The sequence below is a fragment of the Mesoplodon densirostris genome, chromosome 4 (assembly GCF_025265405.1).
Source record: "Mesoplodon densirostris isolate mMesDen1 chromosome 4, mMesDen1 primary haplotype, whole genome shotgun sequence".
NCBI lineage: Eukaryota > Metazoa > Chordata > Mammalia > Artiodactyla > Ziphiidae > Mesoplodon > Mesoplodon densirostris.
Genome location: NC_082664.1, coordinates 70059182 through 70078695, shown reverse-complemented (window position 1 = coordinate 70078695; position 19514 = coordinate 70059182).

Genomic DNA, 19514 nt, shown 5'->3' with positions numbered 1-19514 from the left:
ACTGTATCCTCACAGACCTCAAAACTCTTGAACTTTTCTAAACTGGGACAAAGATAGAGTATATCCTTATAAAAACAACAAAGGGGATCCAGCTACCAATACAGGTCATGACCCTCTGAGTGAGCAGCCATCCAGCTAAGCGTTAATAACCACTTGATTCAAGGCAACCTGCATTATTTCTGCTTCCTGGTGCTCGTTGACTACGGGATAAAACCAGGTTTCATTCTGCTTTCATTGTTTGTTCAGCTGAACCTCCCACCCAGAACGCACCTCCCCTCTTTGTTCTGTGTAGCCAAAGCTACCCAGTCAGTGGAAAAGTCCAACCTTAAGTCTTCTAATCAGCTTCTCAAGGGTGGGGATCATGCCTCCTATTTCTTCTTATCCCCCCAGTGGTACTTAACATACAACTGTGTACACAGGAGGTGATTTAGAATTGCTTTTAAAATATGCAAAAGGGGGCTTCCTTGGTGGCGCAGTGGTTGAGAATCTGCCTGCTAATGCAGGGGTACGCGAGTTCGTGCCCCGGTCTGGGAAGATCCCACATGCCGCGGAGCGGCTGGGCCCCCGAGCCACAGCTACTGAGCCTGCGCGTCTGGAGCCTGTGCTCCGCAACAGCGGAGGCCGCGATAGTGAGAGGCCCGCACACTGCGATGAGGAGTGGCCCCTGCTTGCCGCAACTGGAGAATGCCCTCGCACAGAAACAAAGACCCAACACAGCAAAAATTAATTAATAATTAATTAACTCCTACCCCCAAGATCTTAAAAAAAAAAAGATGCTTCTCTTCCAGCTACAATTAAAAAAAATATATATGCAGGGCAGGAGGGCACACAGAGGTAGAGGGGAGAGAAACTCAAACATTACTATTTTAAACTTTTGAAAACAATATATATATTAAATATAATAGTTTTTAATTATAAATTTTGGGACTATTTTCCCCTAAAATTGAACTCCCACCAACATTCAGCCAGTCCCTTACTTTCCAGCAACGTTGCCCGTGTATAATCGTATCTGTAAACATTAACTTATATCTCAAGAACAAATTTTGATAATTTTAAAAGAAATTAGAATGACAACTCTACCAGAAAAGCCTAAACCAAATTTGAGACTCAATGATATATTTCTTATACTCACTACTACATCCTCCTTATCTCCTGGGTCTTCACACATCTTCTTAGATTTTAGAATACTTTTGGCAGTACCAGTGCATACAATAATTCTTACCAACCATAACCTGTACCTCAGGAGATAATTCTAGAACTCTTCCTTGCAAAGCTTTTTAAACAAAAAATAGCATTCTTTCTGTGGAATCCCAGGATGTTAATAAATGTTGCATATAAAAAGGGTACCGTGATCATGTCAGTTTGGTAAAATTTGGTTAAATAAAATTACTTTATTAATTAATAAAAGTACTTTATTGCTGAACTTCTTAGAACTTTTGGTATGTTAAAGTGAAGTGTGAAGCACAAAGAGGAGGATATAAAGTACAGTATGTGCCAACATCTCACAGCACTATTCAAGGAGCATCTTTGAGGGTTAGGAAAAGGCACCCGTAGGGACTAGAGTGTCTCTCTGCCCAGTGTCTTTTCTAGGAGAGCCAAGGCAGTCGAGTTCAAACTTTGTTGCACACCAGAACAGTTACTGCAAAAATTGTAATTGCCTGGAGAAATTTTCCAGTCTCCCCGGATAACGTGACTGCTTTAACCTTAGAAAGCTATTGCGAATTAATGATCAACTCTAATTACTTGAATAACATGAAGGTTCAGACACTGAAAAAAATTTCTGGTGAACAGAGCATTCAATTCTCTCTTTCTTACCATCTCCCTCGTCTGCCTATTCTTTAATTATCTTCAAATTACAGATGGAGGGAAGAATAAGCCATGCAAATGTGCCTTGTGTAGTCCTGACAAAGATAAATATAGACAAAGAATGTAGAGGCTTGTTCGTTTGAAGTTCAAAGCAGAGGTTCATGGACCCAAAGGTGTCAGATTTTGTGTGAGAATTGAAATTTTTGCATCTTTTAAGTTCTACCATATTCAGAGTTTAACTCCTATTTTCCCAAAGCAAATTAGACTTTTTTATACATACATGGCAAGTCATAAGATGAACCTCTTATATTCCTCCCAAGAAGACTACAGTATCTCATACTTTCAATATTTTCAAGAATGAAAAAAAGAATAAAAGAAACTCATTCTCCTTGGATTTAATCTAAGAGAGATGTGAAATATACTTAATGTGAGTACTGGTAAGGATTTTTCATCATCAAATCAATAAAAATATTTATGACAATAACCTTAGAGAAATATTCTTTAAACTTTCAAGCCACAATATCCTGGGATGATGCATCAAAAGTCTGTTGGAAACAAAAGTTTGAATTTGTAGTGGCATGTGGATACCTGTTTTTCTCAGCAAAACAATTCAGCCATTGTAATTATTTTTAACAGAATTGGGCTTCATACGGCGGGATAATGAGCTGGAAAATGTATTTGTTTTAAATAAAGGCATTTTCACACTATAAGAACACACAAACATCTACAAATCCCAAATGCGCCCAACCAGCGTGCCTGGTAAAAGAGCCAATTTGATGTTATTTCCAACTGTGTAGAAATAATTTGCTACAAATTCAGGCTACAATGCAAACAGGTGCTTCTTGAAAGAAACCCCATGCGTCTGGAATTGCCAAGGGCTGGGACAGCTGGGAAACATGAAGATGTTCTCTTTCGAATGGAACCCAAGCCTCTGGGGCTTATTTAGGTCCTGACTCTAAGCATTACCTTTCAGTTGGTCATCCATGATCACAAGATCAGCTGGCTCCTCAAATTACCCTTCAGATTTCACCAGAGCTGTGGATTTGTACTAGCAACAATCACGTCACACTGAGAATGTGTGGGAAGGTGACTCCCAAACAAGCCCCAGGAGGGCAGATAAGGGATGTCAGATGCAATAACCTTCATTTTAAACCCCAACAACTTCCCCATTTGAATCAAATAAAGAGACAAAGATAAGACCAAGGGAGAGAAGGGTGGAATGGACAGCTAGAAAAATATAGAAGAAACAATTGTAAAGAGAAGGGAAGGGGGTTAAGTGGGAATCAACTGTGAATCAGTGAGTTGAATTATGCAGCAGGAACAAATGATAAAAAGAATGGAGTTCAAAGAAAGGACTTAGAAATTACCTTAGGTTTCAAAGGGAAATTTTCAGGAGTGCAAAACCTATCTAAGTGTACAACATTTAGACTGGTATTATGTACAAATGGGTGTTTAATAAATCCTGCTCAGTACTGATTCTTGCTTAGATCTTAATGCACTTTCAGTACTTACCCATAGCTCTGCCTAGAGTTTCCTGCTGGATCTTACTGAAGTGTCAATGAGTTCGATGATTTCAGACCTTCTTTCTTAGAGGTTTGGTTATAAGGTTCTCCTCCAACAATCCCAAAGTGTGGGGGAGTATTCTCCTGAACCACCAAGCAATTCTCAGGCACCATCTGGGTGTCCTACAATTTAACTTAATTCTGACACTATCTACTTGGAGATTGCATCAGATCCCACAGGTTAAGGTCTCAGTCCTACAAGACTGCCCCTCCACCATCACTTCAGCTGCCAATCATGAGCCCAGGTCGTCACCTGTGTTTCTGACCAACTGCCCATACATGGATCAGGAGTTCCAAATGACCCCCTCCTTGGATTTGATTAATTTGCTAGAAAAGCTCACAGAACACAGAGAAACATTTTCCTCACTAGATTACCATTTCATCATAAAAGGATAAAACTCAAAAACAGCCAGATGGAAGAGATGCACAAAGCATAGTCTGTGGGAGAGAACGTGGAGACTCCATACCCTCTCCAGGTGTGTCCCTCTCCCCACACCTCCACATGCTCACCACTGGGATGCTCTCAGAACCCTGCCGCTCCCGTCCCCAGAGGTTGGGAAGTGGTGATGGGGACTGAAAGTTCCAACCCTCTAATCACCCGGTTGGTTGCCCTGGCAACCAGACTCAATCCTTAGTAGAGTTAGAGGCATTCCAAAAGTCACCTCAATAACATAACAACAGACTCTTTTATCTCTCTCACCATTTAGGAAATTCCAAGGAGCTCTGTGCTAGGAATGCCATCAAAGACCAAATACATATTTCTTATTATAAATCACAATATCACAGGCTTCCTTCTCCTAGTCCTCTAAAACAACCCTTTGCCACCAAAAATGGGTACCTCAACAGACGAATCTATTCGGAAGCTCAAAAGGAATTCACCAGTACAAACAGAACTTCTCCAGAATGTACCAGTGTGTCCTGACTAGATTCTCAGCAAGGAGTTTCCAGGTAATAAACAAAGAAACCCAAGAATGCACTTGAAAATATTCCAGACTTCCACAAAAACCCACTTCCCAAAATCCATTTACCACTGAAAAGGCAAAACTGTTTTTAAGGCAGCTGTGAGCAGAGGCTGAGAGTCATACTTTCAGCTTGGCGTTCACATGACTAATTTTTATACCACTCAAATGCTGAAACAAATGTAATGAAGTAAACTTTAAGTGCCATATACAGGGAGACCTTTCCCCTTTATCTTACATTGTGCCAAACATATAAAAATGACTTGGATGTACAAAAATGGCTTTTAATAAATTTAGTTTAATTTAAAATTCTGATAGCTGAACTCACACATATACAGCAAACATATTCCTTCTAGAATTGATGTTGTCACTCTCTCTGGGGTTTCTTTTTTTTTTTTTTAGATTTGTTTTCTTGTGAAGCAAGTTGAGAGATGAGAATTTTTAAGTCTTTATTGAATTTTGTTACAATATTGCTTATGCCTTATGTTTTGGTTTTCTGGCCACGAGGCATGTGGGATCTTTGACCCACAAGGCATCCTGAGTCCCTGACCAGGGATCGAACCTGCACCCCCTTCATTGGAAGGCGAAGTCTTAACCACAGGACTTCCAGGGAAGTCCCGCTCTAGGGTTTCTTGATCGTCTTGGAGAACAAAGCCATGTTTCTATGATGCACACAGCACAGAGGTATTTGGAAATGTAAAATATTGTATTTGAATTTTATTACCACTTAAATAAAAAGAGTTCTCAGGATAGGATCTTCCTCATACTTAACTTGTCCTTGAGAAAAGTGCACTACCATCATTTTGCAGGCCACAGAAAACAAGCTGTCAACTAGACAACCTAGTTATTTATAATCCCAACTCTTTCTAAGGAGGGTGGGTCCCATTACATGCAGGCCCTGTTGTGTTACTGAGCCCCATGTTGAGTGTGGGTGTGAAAATCTGGGGGTGGCAGATTGATTAGAGCTCTGTAGAGTAGAATGGAGAGGAACTTAAGGTTCCTGGTAGAAAATCAAGGAGACAGGAGTCAAGGTTCTGAATACTACAGGAAGTCTCAATGCAGAAAGAGGGGAACTAGAGAAAAATACTGAAAAGTAACTATTAGTTTTTTGCAATGGGTTGAGGAATTTGAACTCTGAACTCATTTCCTAAGTCATATGATTTCATTTTGAATAAAAAACAGATGCTTTCATTATTTTGTATATTCTGTTAAAGAAAAACATTATATATGTTCTTTAATACTTAAGATGTTTATTTTTAAAAGATTTTTTAAATCAAAATAGGGATCATAAACTTTCCCAAATCAGAAATGTCTTGTTCCTTCCAAGGATGAAAGGCCTGGTACCTTGTAATAAGAATCATCATTTCCTTGTATTTACCTCTCAGAGAAAAAGGCATACCGTGAACTCTACTGCCTCGATCAACAGCTAGAGTTTGTCCTTGGCAAACAAAAGATCTTTAAAAAATGATTTCTGCTCACAATATTAGAGTGGATTACATTTTAAATAAGAAAATGTTCAAATATAGCATTCTGTCTTTATAGCATGGTTCCAACTTGTTTGCATAAACAAATGGATATTCTTGTTTTTACATATTTCTAGAAAATAGGAATCTAGAGGAAAGGTAGACTCATCCTGTAAAGCCCCCCAAAAGGGGAAAATAATGCAATTTACCTGCTTAGTCTTCTAACCTGCTTTGTTAAAACCTGTTTCTCATTGCATCAAATTGGAATAATGCCTACCTCCACAATATTCACAGGAATATTATGAAGACAGAAGATAAGGAGAACTTTCGAGGTTCTATTCATTCATTGAAGGAATAACTTGCTAATTGCTTTTTCTTTTTTAACTACAGAGGTAAGATTACGGAAGTCTTAGTACAGAGGTATAAATTATATGAAAAATGAAAATCCCATTTTACCTCCCCCTTACCCACCAAATTCTGCTGCCCTCTTCAAAAGTAATTATTTTCAATTATTAGAGATTATTTTCTCTATCCTTTTGTTGTTAATTTCTAATTTTATTGCATTATGATCCGAGCACATGGCCTAAACTATTTCTGGTTTTTGGAATATACTGAAATTGGAGGGGAGGGGAGCTCTATTAATGTTTACTTTTTCTTTTCACATATTTTTCATGAAGGTTTAAAAAGGATGTGGATTTCCTATATGTGGGTTATAAAGATAGAGGCATATAAAGAGCTATAAAGGTACCTTAGATCAAGCTTGTTGCTTGTTACTGAAATTTTACTTATTTTGACTTATTTTTTTTCCAGCTGATCTTTCAAATTCTGAGAGAAGTATACTGTTTCCAACTGTGATTTCAGGTAAGTTACTGTCTCTCTGTACTCTTTTAGCAGCTTTTTCTTCATGGTTATTGTATCTTCTCAGTGAGCTGTTCATATAAAATATCCCTTTTGTTTATCAAATATTTTTGGCTTTAAATCTACTTTTTGATGTCTTGCTATACATGCTTTAGTTTGGTTAGATTGTTTCACATATGCTTTTCTTTTCAACCTTTCTGTACCACTTTGTCTAGTGTTGCCTCTAAACCACATCTAAATATTGTTGTTTACCCAATCTGAAAATCTCCATCCTTTAATAGAGAAATTATACCCATCAACAAATACCTTATTAATAAATATAATTAAATAATATTAAAATTATTACCCATTTAAACATCATAACCAATATCATAACTAATGGCATATTTTGTCCTTATTCCTACTACCTAGTTTATGTTTTCTATGACTCTGCTTTCTTGTTCTCTCTTTTGCCCCCCTTTGCCCTGTTGAACTTTTTGAGCTACTGATGTTCTATTTTATTCCTTTTCTTCTATTTGGAAGTTATAGAGCCTATTTATATTATTCAGTGATTACTTACACTTTTGTCACACATATTTATACTTAAATTTTTCAAACACATTTAAAATTAATTAGTATCTACATTCTCTTGCTATACAAGGGGAACCTGCAACATGATGAGCCTCGAGAACATATTAAGTGAAATAATCCTATCACAGAAAGCAAAATACTGCATAATTTCACTTATATGAAGTATCTAAAGTAGTTTAAATCATAGAAATAGAAAGTAAAAAAGTGCTGACAGCTGGAGGAAGTGGGGAGGAAGGACTTGTATTTAATGGGTGTAGAGTTTCAGGTTTGCAGGATAAAAAGTTCTCTAGATCCTTTGCATTTCAATGTGAATATACTTAACAGTACTGAATTGTACACACAGAAAAATGGTTAAGATGGTAAATTTAATCTTATGTGCTTTTTACCACAATAAAAAAAGTATTTTCACTCACTAGTTTGAAGATACTGCTCAGTTTTCTTCTTATATTCCAGGTGGTTGATTAGAAAAAAGCCTGATGTAAATCTGTTTCTCATTCATTAGTAATTAACAATCTATTCCTTTCTGGAAGCTATTAGAATTTTTGCCTTATCCTTGGTATTCTAATCTTAATGTGCTCTGTCTAGGTAGGTGTCTTTTTTCATGTACCATGTTCAACATTTGCTAGCTCTTTCAGTATGAGGAATAAGATCGTTCTTCCACTCTGGGAGATTCTTTTCTATTAATGATTTGAGTATTCCATTCCCTCTTTCTGAAACTTCTTTGGACCCTCAACTGATTCCTTCATGTCTCTCAACTCTTCTCTTTTAGACATCATGTCTTTATAATTTTGGTCTCTATCACGGGCAATATTTTTATCTTTACTTTTCAGACCATTAAGTTGTTCTTTACATATGCCCATTTTATGGTTATGCCTATCTATTGGATTTTATTTTGCAATGATACTTTTAATTTCTACACATTATTTTTTATTTTTAAATTGTTCTTTTTCCATAACAACCTATGCTTGATTTATGAATGCCTTTTTTCTATAAATTTACTTATTTACTTTTGGCTGTGTTGGGTCTTTCTCTAGTTGTGGCGAGCAGGAGCTACTCTTCATTGCAGTGTGCGGGCTTCTCGTTGCAGTGGCTTCTTTTGTTGCAGAACACGGGCTCTAGGCGCGCAGGCTTCAGTAGTTGTGGCACACGGGCTTAGTAGTTGTGGCTCACAGGCTTAGTTGCTCCGTGGCATGTGGGGTCTTCCTGGACCAGGGCTTGAACCTGTGTCCCCTCCATTGGCAGGTGGATTCTCAACCACTGCACCACCAGGGAAACCCTATGAATGCCTTTTGAATATCTCTAAGGATACTAAGAACACTTTAAAAAAATATTTTTCCATTTTATTTATTTATTTTTGGCTGCTCTGCCTGGCATGTGGGATCTTAGTTTCCCGACCAGGGATTGAACCCATGCCCCTTGCACTGGAAGGGCAGTGTCTCAACCACTGGACCGGCAGGGAAGTCCCTAAATTATTTTTTATGTTCTTCAAATTATTTATTTTACATCTATGTCATTGGATTTTATTATCCACTACTCCTTTATTATTGTTGTCATTATTGTCCTCCAGATCACCCACTCTCATTTGAAAAGTCAAACATCTGGTTCATTGTCACTCTATCCAACAGTCTTGTTTCCATGTCTACAACAGTTTCCATACCTACAAGGATGAACTTAAAGCCTTACACTCCACCTTACCTTAGCCATTAACACTAATAGTCATGCCTTAGATATTGTTAACAATTTCCACCCCTCCATGATCTTGATTTAACATATTCTATTCTCAAACTACCATGTTGGGGTACTACTCTCTCTACCTCCCCAACTTCAACAATACCTTCATTCAACATGGATCTCCATTCCATTAATCCTACCATATTTTTGCTTTCCCTCACTCCTGTGTAAGCTTTTCTTGCCTCCTAAATCACCTTAAATTTCATAATCAATCATTACATTAACTCCCTTGCATGTGCTTTCAATTCCTTTGCCTCACTGTTACTTAATTATAGTCATTTAACCAAACGTTAAAATGTATAAATCCAATTTTCTGCCTACTTCAAACCTACACCTAGGCAACTGAACATGGCTGAATGATCTTACTATAAATCTAAATGAGTCCTTAATGGTGCCCAGCAATCATACTATAGTTCCCCAGTCCATTTGTTCTCCTACTCACAGATAACTATCTCATTCCTTTCAAATATTTCAGCACATCCACCCACATCCTCACTCTCAGCCGATGACTTTGTTTCTTATCTCACTGAGAAAATTGAAGCAATCATAAGAGAACTTCCACTTCCACAAGTGGACCTTCCTAATTACCAATACCTATACCATATGCTGTGCTTTCCTACCTTTTACTATAAATAAATGACTCACATTCTTATTTAAAGCCATGACTCCTCTTGGACGAGTCCAATCTTTCAAGGACAAGATTCAGAACTCTTTCTTCTCTCTTCTATATCATCAAATTTTTATTCTCTGTGCCCTTATCATCAGCAGACAAACATATATTTATGTCTCCCATCTTTCAAAACAAACACACTTTTCTTCATGAATTTGTTATGTGGCACTAGATGACTAATATAGTGACAATGTGTTCTACATAAATGAATCCTCCAAACTTATTGCAGTAAATATCATTTCATCATTTTAACAATTCTAATGGGTTACTTGGGAATTGGGGCAAAGTGGAAGGAGATTTCAAACATAAAGTGTTTGCTTTCAAAAAACCTAAAAGTGGGAATAACATGAACACCAAAACAGGGCTTTGAACTCCTGTTCTTGGAACAGTCAGAGCAGCCAACCTGGTGGATAAGAACTAAGGCAGTAAACGGGTTCAGGGTATCTTGTGAAGAACCTGAGGTTACAATCCCAGACTTCATCCACAGTGAGACAGAAGCCACCCTGAACTTTTCCAACTGGAAACTGGTGTGATCAAAATGCCTGACGGAAGGTAACCTCAAGTTCAAGTGGAGATAGACTGCTGATTACAGAGCTAAGAGGGTATTAGTGAAGCAAAGGAGTAATTAAGGATACCATTACTGGGCCAGAGTAGCAGAAAGAAAGGAAAAGTCTTAATCTGTGCTGGAAGAGGGTAGAAAGAACAGTCAATAAATTCTACTGTAAGCTTTTGAGACATATTTCATGCAATTTCTTTGTAATGATTATGTTACTTTGTGGCTTAAGAACTGGATATGATTGGCTCAATCTGCCTTTTTGTTTCCTGAGGAATTTCCAAACTCTTCCTCCAGAATTTGTGCATTTTGGGAAGACTCCAGTTCTCAGAGCCACCTATGGCTTTCAACTCCTTTCTCTGCTTGGTTCATTCCATTTATCATTTCATTCTTCCACTCATATCAACACAGACAAGGAACTTAGCCCCTTTCCTTGGTTTCCTCTTCCCCTACAATACATTAAACATTTTATTCCATTATATCAGGCTTTCGAGTATTATATAGTAGGCTTTACTAAAGTTTTGGGAGAGGTGACAATAGTTTATACCACAAACAATGTAACATTAAACATTAGATATGCCTGTTCTTTAAAAAGTCAGTCAGCTAACTTTATCCATTGGTCTCCAGGTTCTTGCCATATTACCTTGCTTCTTTTTTTCTCTTTCACCTCCTCTCTCTCTTGCTCCATCCCAAGCAACTTATCAAAGTATTTTTCTAAGCACAGATTGATCTCTCCCTCAGAGGAATTTTGGTGTCAGGTGTTAAGATAATTGGGCTTTACTTTGCTGTAGTTGATTGGTTGATTGGTACAAGAAATCAGTTACAGGTTTGTGTTGAAGATCATTACACAATTCCTAGATACTAAAAGGGTGACATAAATCAAAGGCTGAGAACTTTTATGGTCAGAATGGAAGATGTGACATTATATTATATACTAAGGACACTGCACAGTTCTAAATAAGAGGAATAAATTCAAAAGTAAATATGTACCCTGGACACCATTGAAAGTAACTAGTATACCAATTCCTTGTCCTAAAATTTGCCAATAAATAATTAAGCATTATTGTGCCTTTCCTGTATGAACTATATTTCAGATAACCAAATTGCCATATTTGATGAGCAAAAGTTTGTTTTTAAAAGAATTACAGACTTCCGGGGAAGATGGCGGAAGACTAAGACGCAGAGATCACCTTCCTCCCCACAGATACATCAGAAATACAGCTACACGTGGAACAACTCCTACAGAACACCTACTGTACACTGGCAGAAGACCTCAGACCTCCCAAAAGGCAAGAAACTCCCCAAATACCTGGGTAGGGCACAGCAGAGAGATTCCCGCACAGAGGATCGGTGCCAACCAGCACTCACCAGCCCGAGAGGCTTGTCTGCTCACCTGCTGGGGTGGGCGGCGCTGGGAGCTGAGGCTCGGGCTTCAGTTGGAGCGCAGGGAGAGGCCTGGGGCTGGCGGCGTGAACACAGCCTGAAGGGGCTAATGCGCCACAGCTAGCCGGGAGGGAGTCCGGGAAAAAGTCTGGACCTACCGAAAAGGCGAGAGACTTCTTCTTCCCTCTTTGTTTCCTGGTGTGCGAGAAGAGGGGATTAAGAACGCTGCTTAAAGGAGCTCCAGAGACGGGCGCAAGCCGCGGCTGAAAGCGCGGATCCCAGAGACGGGCGTGGGACGCTGGGGCTGCTGCCACTGCCAAGAGGCCTGTGTGCGAGCACAGGTCACTGTCCATGCCCCCCCTTCCGGGGAGCCTGTGCAGCCCGTAGCTGCCGGGGTCCCGGGATCCAGGGATGGCTTCCCTGGGAGAACGCACGGCACGCCTCGGGCTGGTGCAACGTCACGCCGGCCTCTTCCACCGCAGGCTCACCCTGCACTCAGTGCCCCTCCCTTCCTCCCGGCCTGAGTGAGCCAGAGTCCCCTAAGCGGCTGCTCCTTTAACCCTGTCCTGTCTGAGCGATGAACAGACGCCCTCCGGTGACCTACACGGAGAGGCGGGGCCAAATCCAAAGCTGAGCCCCGGGAACTGTGAGAACAAAGAAGAGAAAGGGAAATCTCTCCCAGCAGCCTCAGAAGCAGCGGATTAAAGCTCCACAATCAACTTGATGTACCCTGCATCTATGGAATACATGAATAGACAACGAATCATCCCAAACTGAGGAGCCAGGAGTCAGTGCTGTGCCTCTGAGGTGGGAGAGCCAACTTCAGGACACTGGTCCACAAGAGACCTCCCAGCTCCACATAATATCAAACGGCCAAAATCTTCCAGAGATCTCTATCTCAACACCAGCACCCAGCTTCACTCAACGACCAGCAAGCTACAGTGCTGGACACCTTATGCCAAACAACTAGGAAGACAGGAACACAACCCCACCCATTAGCAGAGAGGCTGCCTAAAATTATAAAAAGTCCACAGACACCCCAAAACACACCATCAGACGTGGACCTGCCCACCAGCCTCATCTACCAGAACACAGGCACTAGTCCCCTCCACCAGGAAGCTTACACAACCCACTGAACCAACCTTAGCCACTGGGAACAAACACCAAAAACAACGGGAACTATGAACCTGCAGCCTGCAAAAAGGAGACCCCAAACACAGTAAGATAAGCAAAGTGAGAAGACAGAAAAACACAAAGCAGGAGAAGGAGCAAGATAAAAACCCACCAGACCTAACAAATGAAGAGGAAATAGGCAGTCTACCTGAAAAAGAATTCAGAATAATGATAGTAAAGATGATCCAAAATCTTGGAAATAGAATAGACAAAATGCAAGAAACAGTTAACAAGGACCTAGAAGAACTAAAGATGAATCAAGCAACGATTAAAAACACAATATGAAATGAAAAATACTCTAGATGGGATCAATAGCAGAATACCTGAGGCAGAAGAACGGATAAGTGACATAGAAGATAAAATAGTGGAAATAACTACTGCAGAGCAGAAGAAAGAAAAAAGAATGAAAAGAACTGAGGACAGTCTCAGACACGTCTGGGACAACATTAAATGCACCAATATTCAAATTATAGGGGTTCCAGAAGAAAAAGAGAAAAAGAAAGGAACTGAGAAAATATTTGAAGAGACTATAGTTGAAAACTTCCCTAATATGGGAAAGGAAATAGTCAGTCAAATCCAGGAGGGACAGACAGTCCCATACAGGATAAATCCAAGGAGAAATACGCCAAGACACATATTAATCAAACTGTCAAAAATTAAATACAAAGAAAACATATTAAAAGCAGCAAGGGAAAAACAACAAATAACACACAAGGGAATCCCCATAAGGTTAACAGCTCATCTTTCAGCAGAAACTCTGCAAGCCAGAAGGGAATGGCAGGACATATTTAAAGTGATGAAGGAGAAAAACCTGCAACCAAGATTACTCTACCCAGCAAGGATCTCATTCAGATTTGATGGAGAAATTAAAACCTTTACAGACAAGCAAAAGCTGAGAGAGTTCAGCACCACGAAACCAGCTTTACACCAAATGCTAAAGGAACTTCTCTAGGCAAGAAACACAACAGAAGGAAAAGACCTACAATAACGAACCCAAAACAATTAAGAAAATGGGAATAGGAAAATACATATCGATAATTACCTTAAATGTAAATGGACTAAATGCTCCCACCAAAAGATACAGATTGGCTGAATGGATACAAAAACAAGACCCATATATATGCTGTCTACAAGAGACCCACTTCAGACCTAGAGACACATACAGACTGAAAGTAAGGGGATGGAAAAAGATATTCCATGCAAATGGAAACCAAAAGAAAGCTGGAGTAGCAATTCATATATCAGACAAAATAGACTTTAAAATAAAGACTACTAGAAGAGACAAAGAAGGACACTACATAATGATCAAGGGATCAATCCAAGAAGAAGATATAACAATTGTAAATATTTATGCACCCAACATAGAAGCACCTCAATACATAAGGCAAATATTAACAGCCATAAAAGGGGAAATCGACAGTAACACATTCATAGTAGGGGACTTTAACACCCCACTTTCACCAATGGACAGATCATCCAAAATGAAAATAAATAAGGAAACACAAGCTTTAAATGATACATTAAACAAGATGGGGCTTCCCTGGTGGCGCAGTGGTTGAGAGTCCACCTGCCGATGCAGTGGACGCGGGTTCGTGCCCCGGTCTGGGAGGATCCCACATGCCACAGAGCGGCTGGGCCCGTGAGCCATGGCCGCTGAGCCTGCACGTCCAGAGCCTGTGCTCCGCAACGGGAGAGGCCACAACAGTGAGAGGCCCGCGTACCAAAAAAAACCAAAAAAAACAAAAAAAAACAAGATGGACCTAATTGATATTTATAGGACATTCCATCCAAAAACAACAGAATACACATTTTTCTCAAGTGCTCATGGAACATTCTCCAGGATAGATCATATCTTGGACCACAAATCAAGCCTTGGTAAATTTAAGAAAATTGAAATTGTATCAAGTATCTTTTCCGACCACAATGCTATGAGACTAGATATCAGTTACAGGAAAAGATCTGTAAAAAATACAAACACATGGAGGCTAAACAATACACTACTCAATAACGAAGTGATCACTGAAGAAATCAAAGAGGAAATAAAAAAATACCTAGAAACAAATGACAATGGAGACACGACGACCCAAAACCTATGGGACGCAGCAAAAGCAGTTCTAAGGGGGACGTTTATAGCAATACAATCCCCCCTTAAGAAACAGGAAACATCTCGAGTAAACAACATGACCCTGCACCTAAAGCAATTAGAGAAAGAAGAACAAAAAACCCCCAAAGTTAGCAGAAGGAAAGAAATCATAAAGATCAGATCAGAAATAAATGAAAAAGAAATGAAGGAAACGATAGCAAAGATCAATAAAACTAAAAGCTGGTTCTTTGAGAAGATAAACAAAATTGATAAACCATTAGCCAGACTCATCAAGAAAAAAAGGGAGAAGACTCAAATCAATAGAATTAGAAATGAAAAAGGAGAAGTAACAACTGACACTGCAGAAATACAAAAGATCATGAGAGATTACTACAAGTAACTCTATACCAATAAAATGGACAACAAAAGATGATGAGAGATTACTACAAGTAACTCTATGCCAATAAAATGGACAACCTGGAAGAAATGGACAAATTCTAAGAAATGCACAACCTGCCAAGACTGACTCAGGAAGAAATAGAAAATATGAATAGACCAATCACAAGCACTGAAATTGAAACTGTGATTAAAAATCTTCCAACAAACAAAAGCCCAGGACCAGATGGCTTCACAGGCGAATTCTATCAAACATTTAGAGAAGAGCTAACTAACACCTATCCTTCTCAAACTCTTCCAAAATATAGCAGAGGGAGGAGCACTCCCAAACTCATTCTAGGAGGCCTCCATCACCTTGATACCAAAACCAGACAAGGATGTCACAAAGAAAGAAAACTACAGGCCAATATCACTGATGAACATAGATGCAAAAATCCTCAACAAAATACTAGCAAACAGAATCCAACAGCACATTAAAAGGATCATACACCATGATCAAGTGGAGTTTATTCCAGGAATGCAAGGATTCTTCAATATACGCAAATCAATCAACGTGATACACCATATTAACAAATTGAAGGAGAAAAACCATATGATCATCTCAATAGACACAGAGAAAGCTTTTGACAAAATTCAACACCCATTTATGATAAAAACCCTGCAGAAAGTAGGCATAGAGGGAACTTTCCTCAACATAATAAAGGCCATATATGACAAACCCACAGCCAACATCGTCCTCAATGGTGAAAAACTGAAACCATTTCCACTAAGATCAGGAACAAGACAAGGTTGCCCACTCTCACCACTCTTATTCAACATAGTTTTGGAAGTTTTAGCCAGAGCAATCAGAGAAGAAAAGGAAATAGAAGGAATCCAAATCGGAAAAGAAGAAGTAAAGCTGTCACTGTTTGCAGATGACATGATACTATACATAGAGAATTCTAAAGATGCTACCAGAAAACTACTAGAGCTAATCAATGAATTTGCTAAAGTATCAGGATACAAAATTAATGCACAGAAATCTCTGGCATTCCTATACACAAATGATGAAAAATCTGAAAGTGAAATTAAGAAAACACTCCCATTTACCACTGCAACAAAAAGAATAAAATATCTAGGAATAAACCTACCTGAGGAGACAAAAGACCTGTATGCAGAAAATTATAAGACACTGATGAAAGAAATTAAAGATGATACAAATAGATGGAGAGATATACCATGTTCTTGGATTGGAAGAATCAACAATGTGAAAATGACTTTACTACCCAAAGCAATCTACAGATTCAATGCAATCCCTATCAAACTACCACTGGCATTTTTCACAGAACTAGAACAAAAAATTTCACAATTTGTATGGAAACACGAAAGACCCCAAATAGCCAAAGCAATCTTGAGAAAGAAAAATGGAGCTGGAGGAATCAGGCTCCCTGACTTCAGACTATACTACAAAGCTACAGTAATCAAGACAGTATGGTACTGGCACAAAAACAGAACGATAGATCAATGGAACAGGATAGAAAGCCCAGAGATAAACCCACGCACATCTGGTCACCTTATCTTTGATAAAGGAGGCAGGAATGTACAGTGGAGAAAGGACAGTCTCTTCAATAAGTGGTGCTGGGATAACTACAGAGCTACATGTAAAAGAAAGAAATTAGAACACTCCCTAACACCACACACAAAAATAAAATCAAAATGGTTTAAAGACCTAAATGTAAGGCCAGACACTATCAAACTCGTAGAGGAAAACATAGGCAGAACACTCTATGACATAAAACACAGCAAGATCCTTTTTGACCCACCTGCTAGAGGAATGGAAATAAAGACAAAAATAAACACATGGGACCTAATGAAACTTAAAAACTTTTGCACAGCAAAGGAAACCATAAACAAGACCAAAAGACAACCCTTAGAATGGGAGAAAATATTTGCAAATGAAGCAACAGACAAAGGATTAATCTCCAAAATTTATAAGCAGCTCATGCAGTTCAATAACAAAAAAACAAACAACCCAATCCAAAAATGGGCAGAAGACCTAAATAGACATTTCTCCACAGAAGATATACAGACTGCCAACAAACACATGAAAGGATGCTCAACATCTTTACTCATTAGAGAAATGCAAATCAAAACTACAATGAGATATCACATCACACCAGTCAGAATGGCCATCATCAAAAAATCTAGAAACAATAAATGCTGGAGAGGGTGTGGAAAAAAGGGAACACTCTTGCACTGCTGGTGGGAATGTGAATTGGTACAGCCACTATGGAGAACAGTATGGAGGTTCCTTAAAAAACTACAAATAGAACTACCATATGACCCAGCAATCCCACTACTGGGCATATACCCTGAGAAAACCATAATTCAAAAAGAGTCATGTACCAAAATGTTCATAGCAGCCCTATTTACAATAGCCCAGAGATGGAAACAACCTAAGTGTCCATCATCGGATGTGGCACATATATACAATGGAATATTACTCAGCCACAAAAAGAAACGAAATTGAGCTATTTGTAATGAGGTGGATGGACCTAGAGTCTGTCATACAGAGTGAAGTAAGTCAGAAAGAGAAAGACAAATACTGTATGCTGACACATATATATGGAATTTAAGAAAAAAAAAAAGGTCATGAAGAACATAGGGGTAAGACAGGAATAAAGACCAGAACTACTAGAGAATGGACTTGAGGATATGGGGAGGGGGAAGGGTAAGCTGTGACAAAGTGAAAGAGAGGCATGGACATATATACACTACCAAACGTAAGGTAGATAGCTAGTGGGAAGCAGCTGCATAGCACAGGGAGATCAGCTAGGTGCTCTGTGACCACCTGGAGGGGTGGGATGGGGAGGGTGGGAGGGAGACAGAAGAGGGAGGGGATATGGGAACATATGTATATGTATAACTGATTCATTTTGTTATAAAGAAGAAACTAAGACACCATTGTTAAGCAATTATACTCCAATAAAGATGCAAAAAAAAAAAAAAAGGAGACAGTAGGGAAAAAAAAGCTTTTGACAAAATTCAACACCCATTTATGATAAAAACTCTCCAGAAAGTGGGCATAGGGGGGACAAAAAAATTCCAACTAATAAATGTGTAATGAATGACAGAATTTAAAAAATCATTTTGTAACTGGTAATGAAATAACTGAATCAGGCAACAATAACCAATATATAAAACCATGAGAAGAAAGGTTGGTGGGGAACTTTAAATGGGAAGTTCAGATTATCACTATCTGAATCTTCTGATCAATCTTAGTATCACTCAAACTGGGGCAAACAGCCATTACATGCCTTCTGAGTTGATATATATAGGACACTATATACATGACAGGTATTTTCATGATTTTTTTGGGTAGGCATGAATTATTTCAAAGTCTGAACTTGTTATTATAAAATCATAAACATGCTGAGTTAGGTTTACTTTCTAGGTGAATTCAAAATTATCATTTCCATTCAAAAAAGCACTTAATGAGTACCTTTTATGAATAGGCACTTTGCTAGATTTTGTAGATTCAAAGGTTAAAGGCTTTAAACCCCATTTTTAAGGAGTCTCATGAATGACCAAACTCTCCCAATCAACATCATAAGATGTAAATGCAACAGTGGAGGCTATATAAGTTGCCACCTGCTCTTCTGAGGCTAACAGAGCAGACTTCAGAGAGGAGTGGATGCCAAAGACCAGATATAAATGGTGAGCATCTCACCAAGCTGACAATGGAGAGAATGCAGTTACATAAGGAATAACAAGCACCAAAAATAAGAGTAATGAGAAAATACAGCATATTCATGAAATGTCCAGTGGTTTGGTTTGGCTAAAATAAAGGGGATTCTTGATGTGGTGAGAAGGTGGTAAGCTTTCAGGAGATGACTTGAAAATTATGCACAGGTGGGTTAGATTATGAAGTAATTTGTAGGTTATATTAAAGATTTTAAATTTTATATGATAGACATTGGGTTGCCACTGCCTTTTTTTTAAGCAGAAGAGGGGCATATTTTATTTGCTTATGATTGAAATCACTTGGAAGTCTTATGGAAGATGAGTTGAAGATGGTAAGAGAGCAAGGCAACAAGAAGGGGGGAGGATGGGAGATTTAGAAGAGAGAAAAGCTAACGTCCAAATTTTAAACACAGATGATAGATTGTATCATCTAAAAAAAAAATGTGTAGAGAAAACATCTCTCCCAGAGCTTCCTCATCTATTTGGTATGTCCTAATTAAGCAATAAGGATTCCTAGAACATTATTGAAATGTCATAGCCTAGAAATGTCATTATTTCACAACAAAAAGAACTGGAGTCTATAG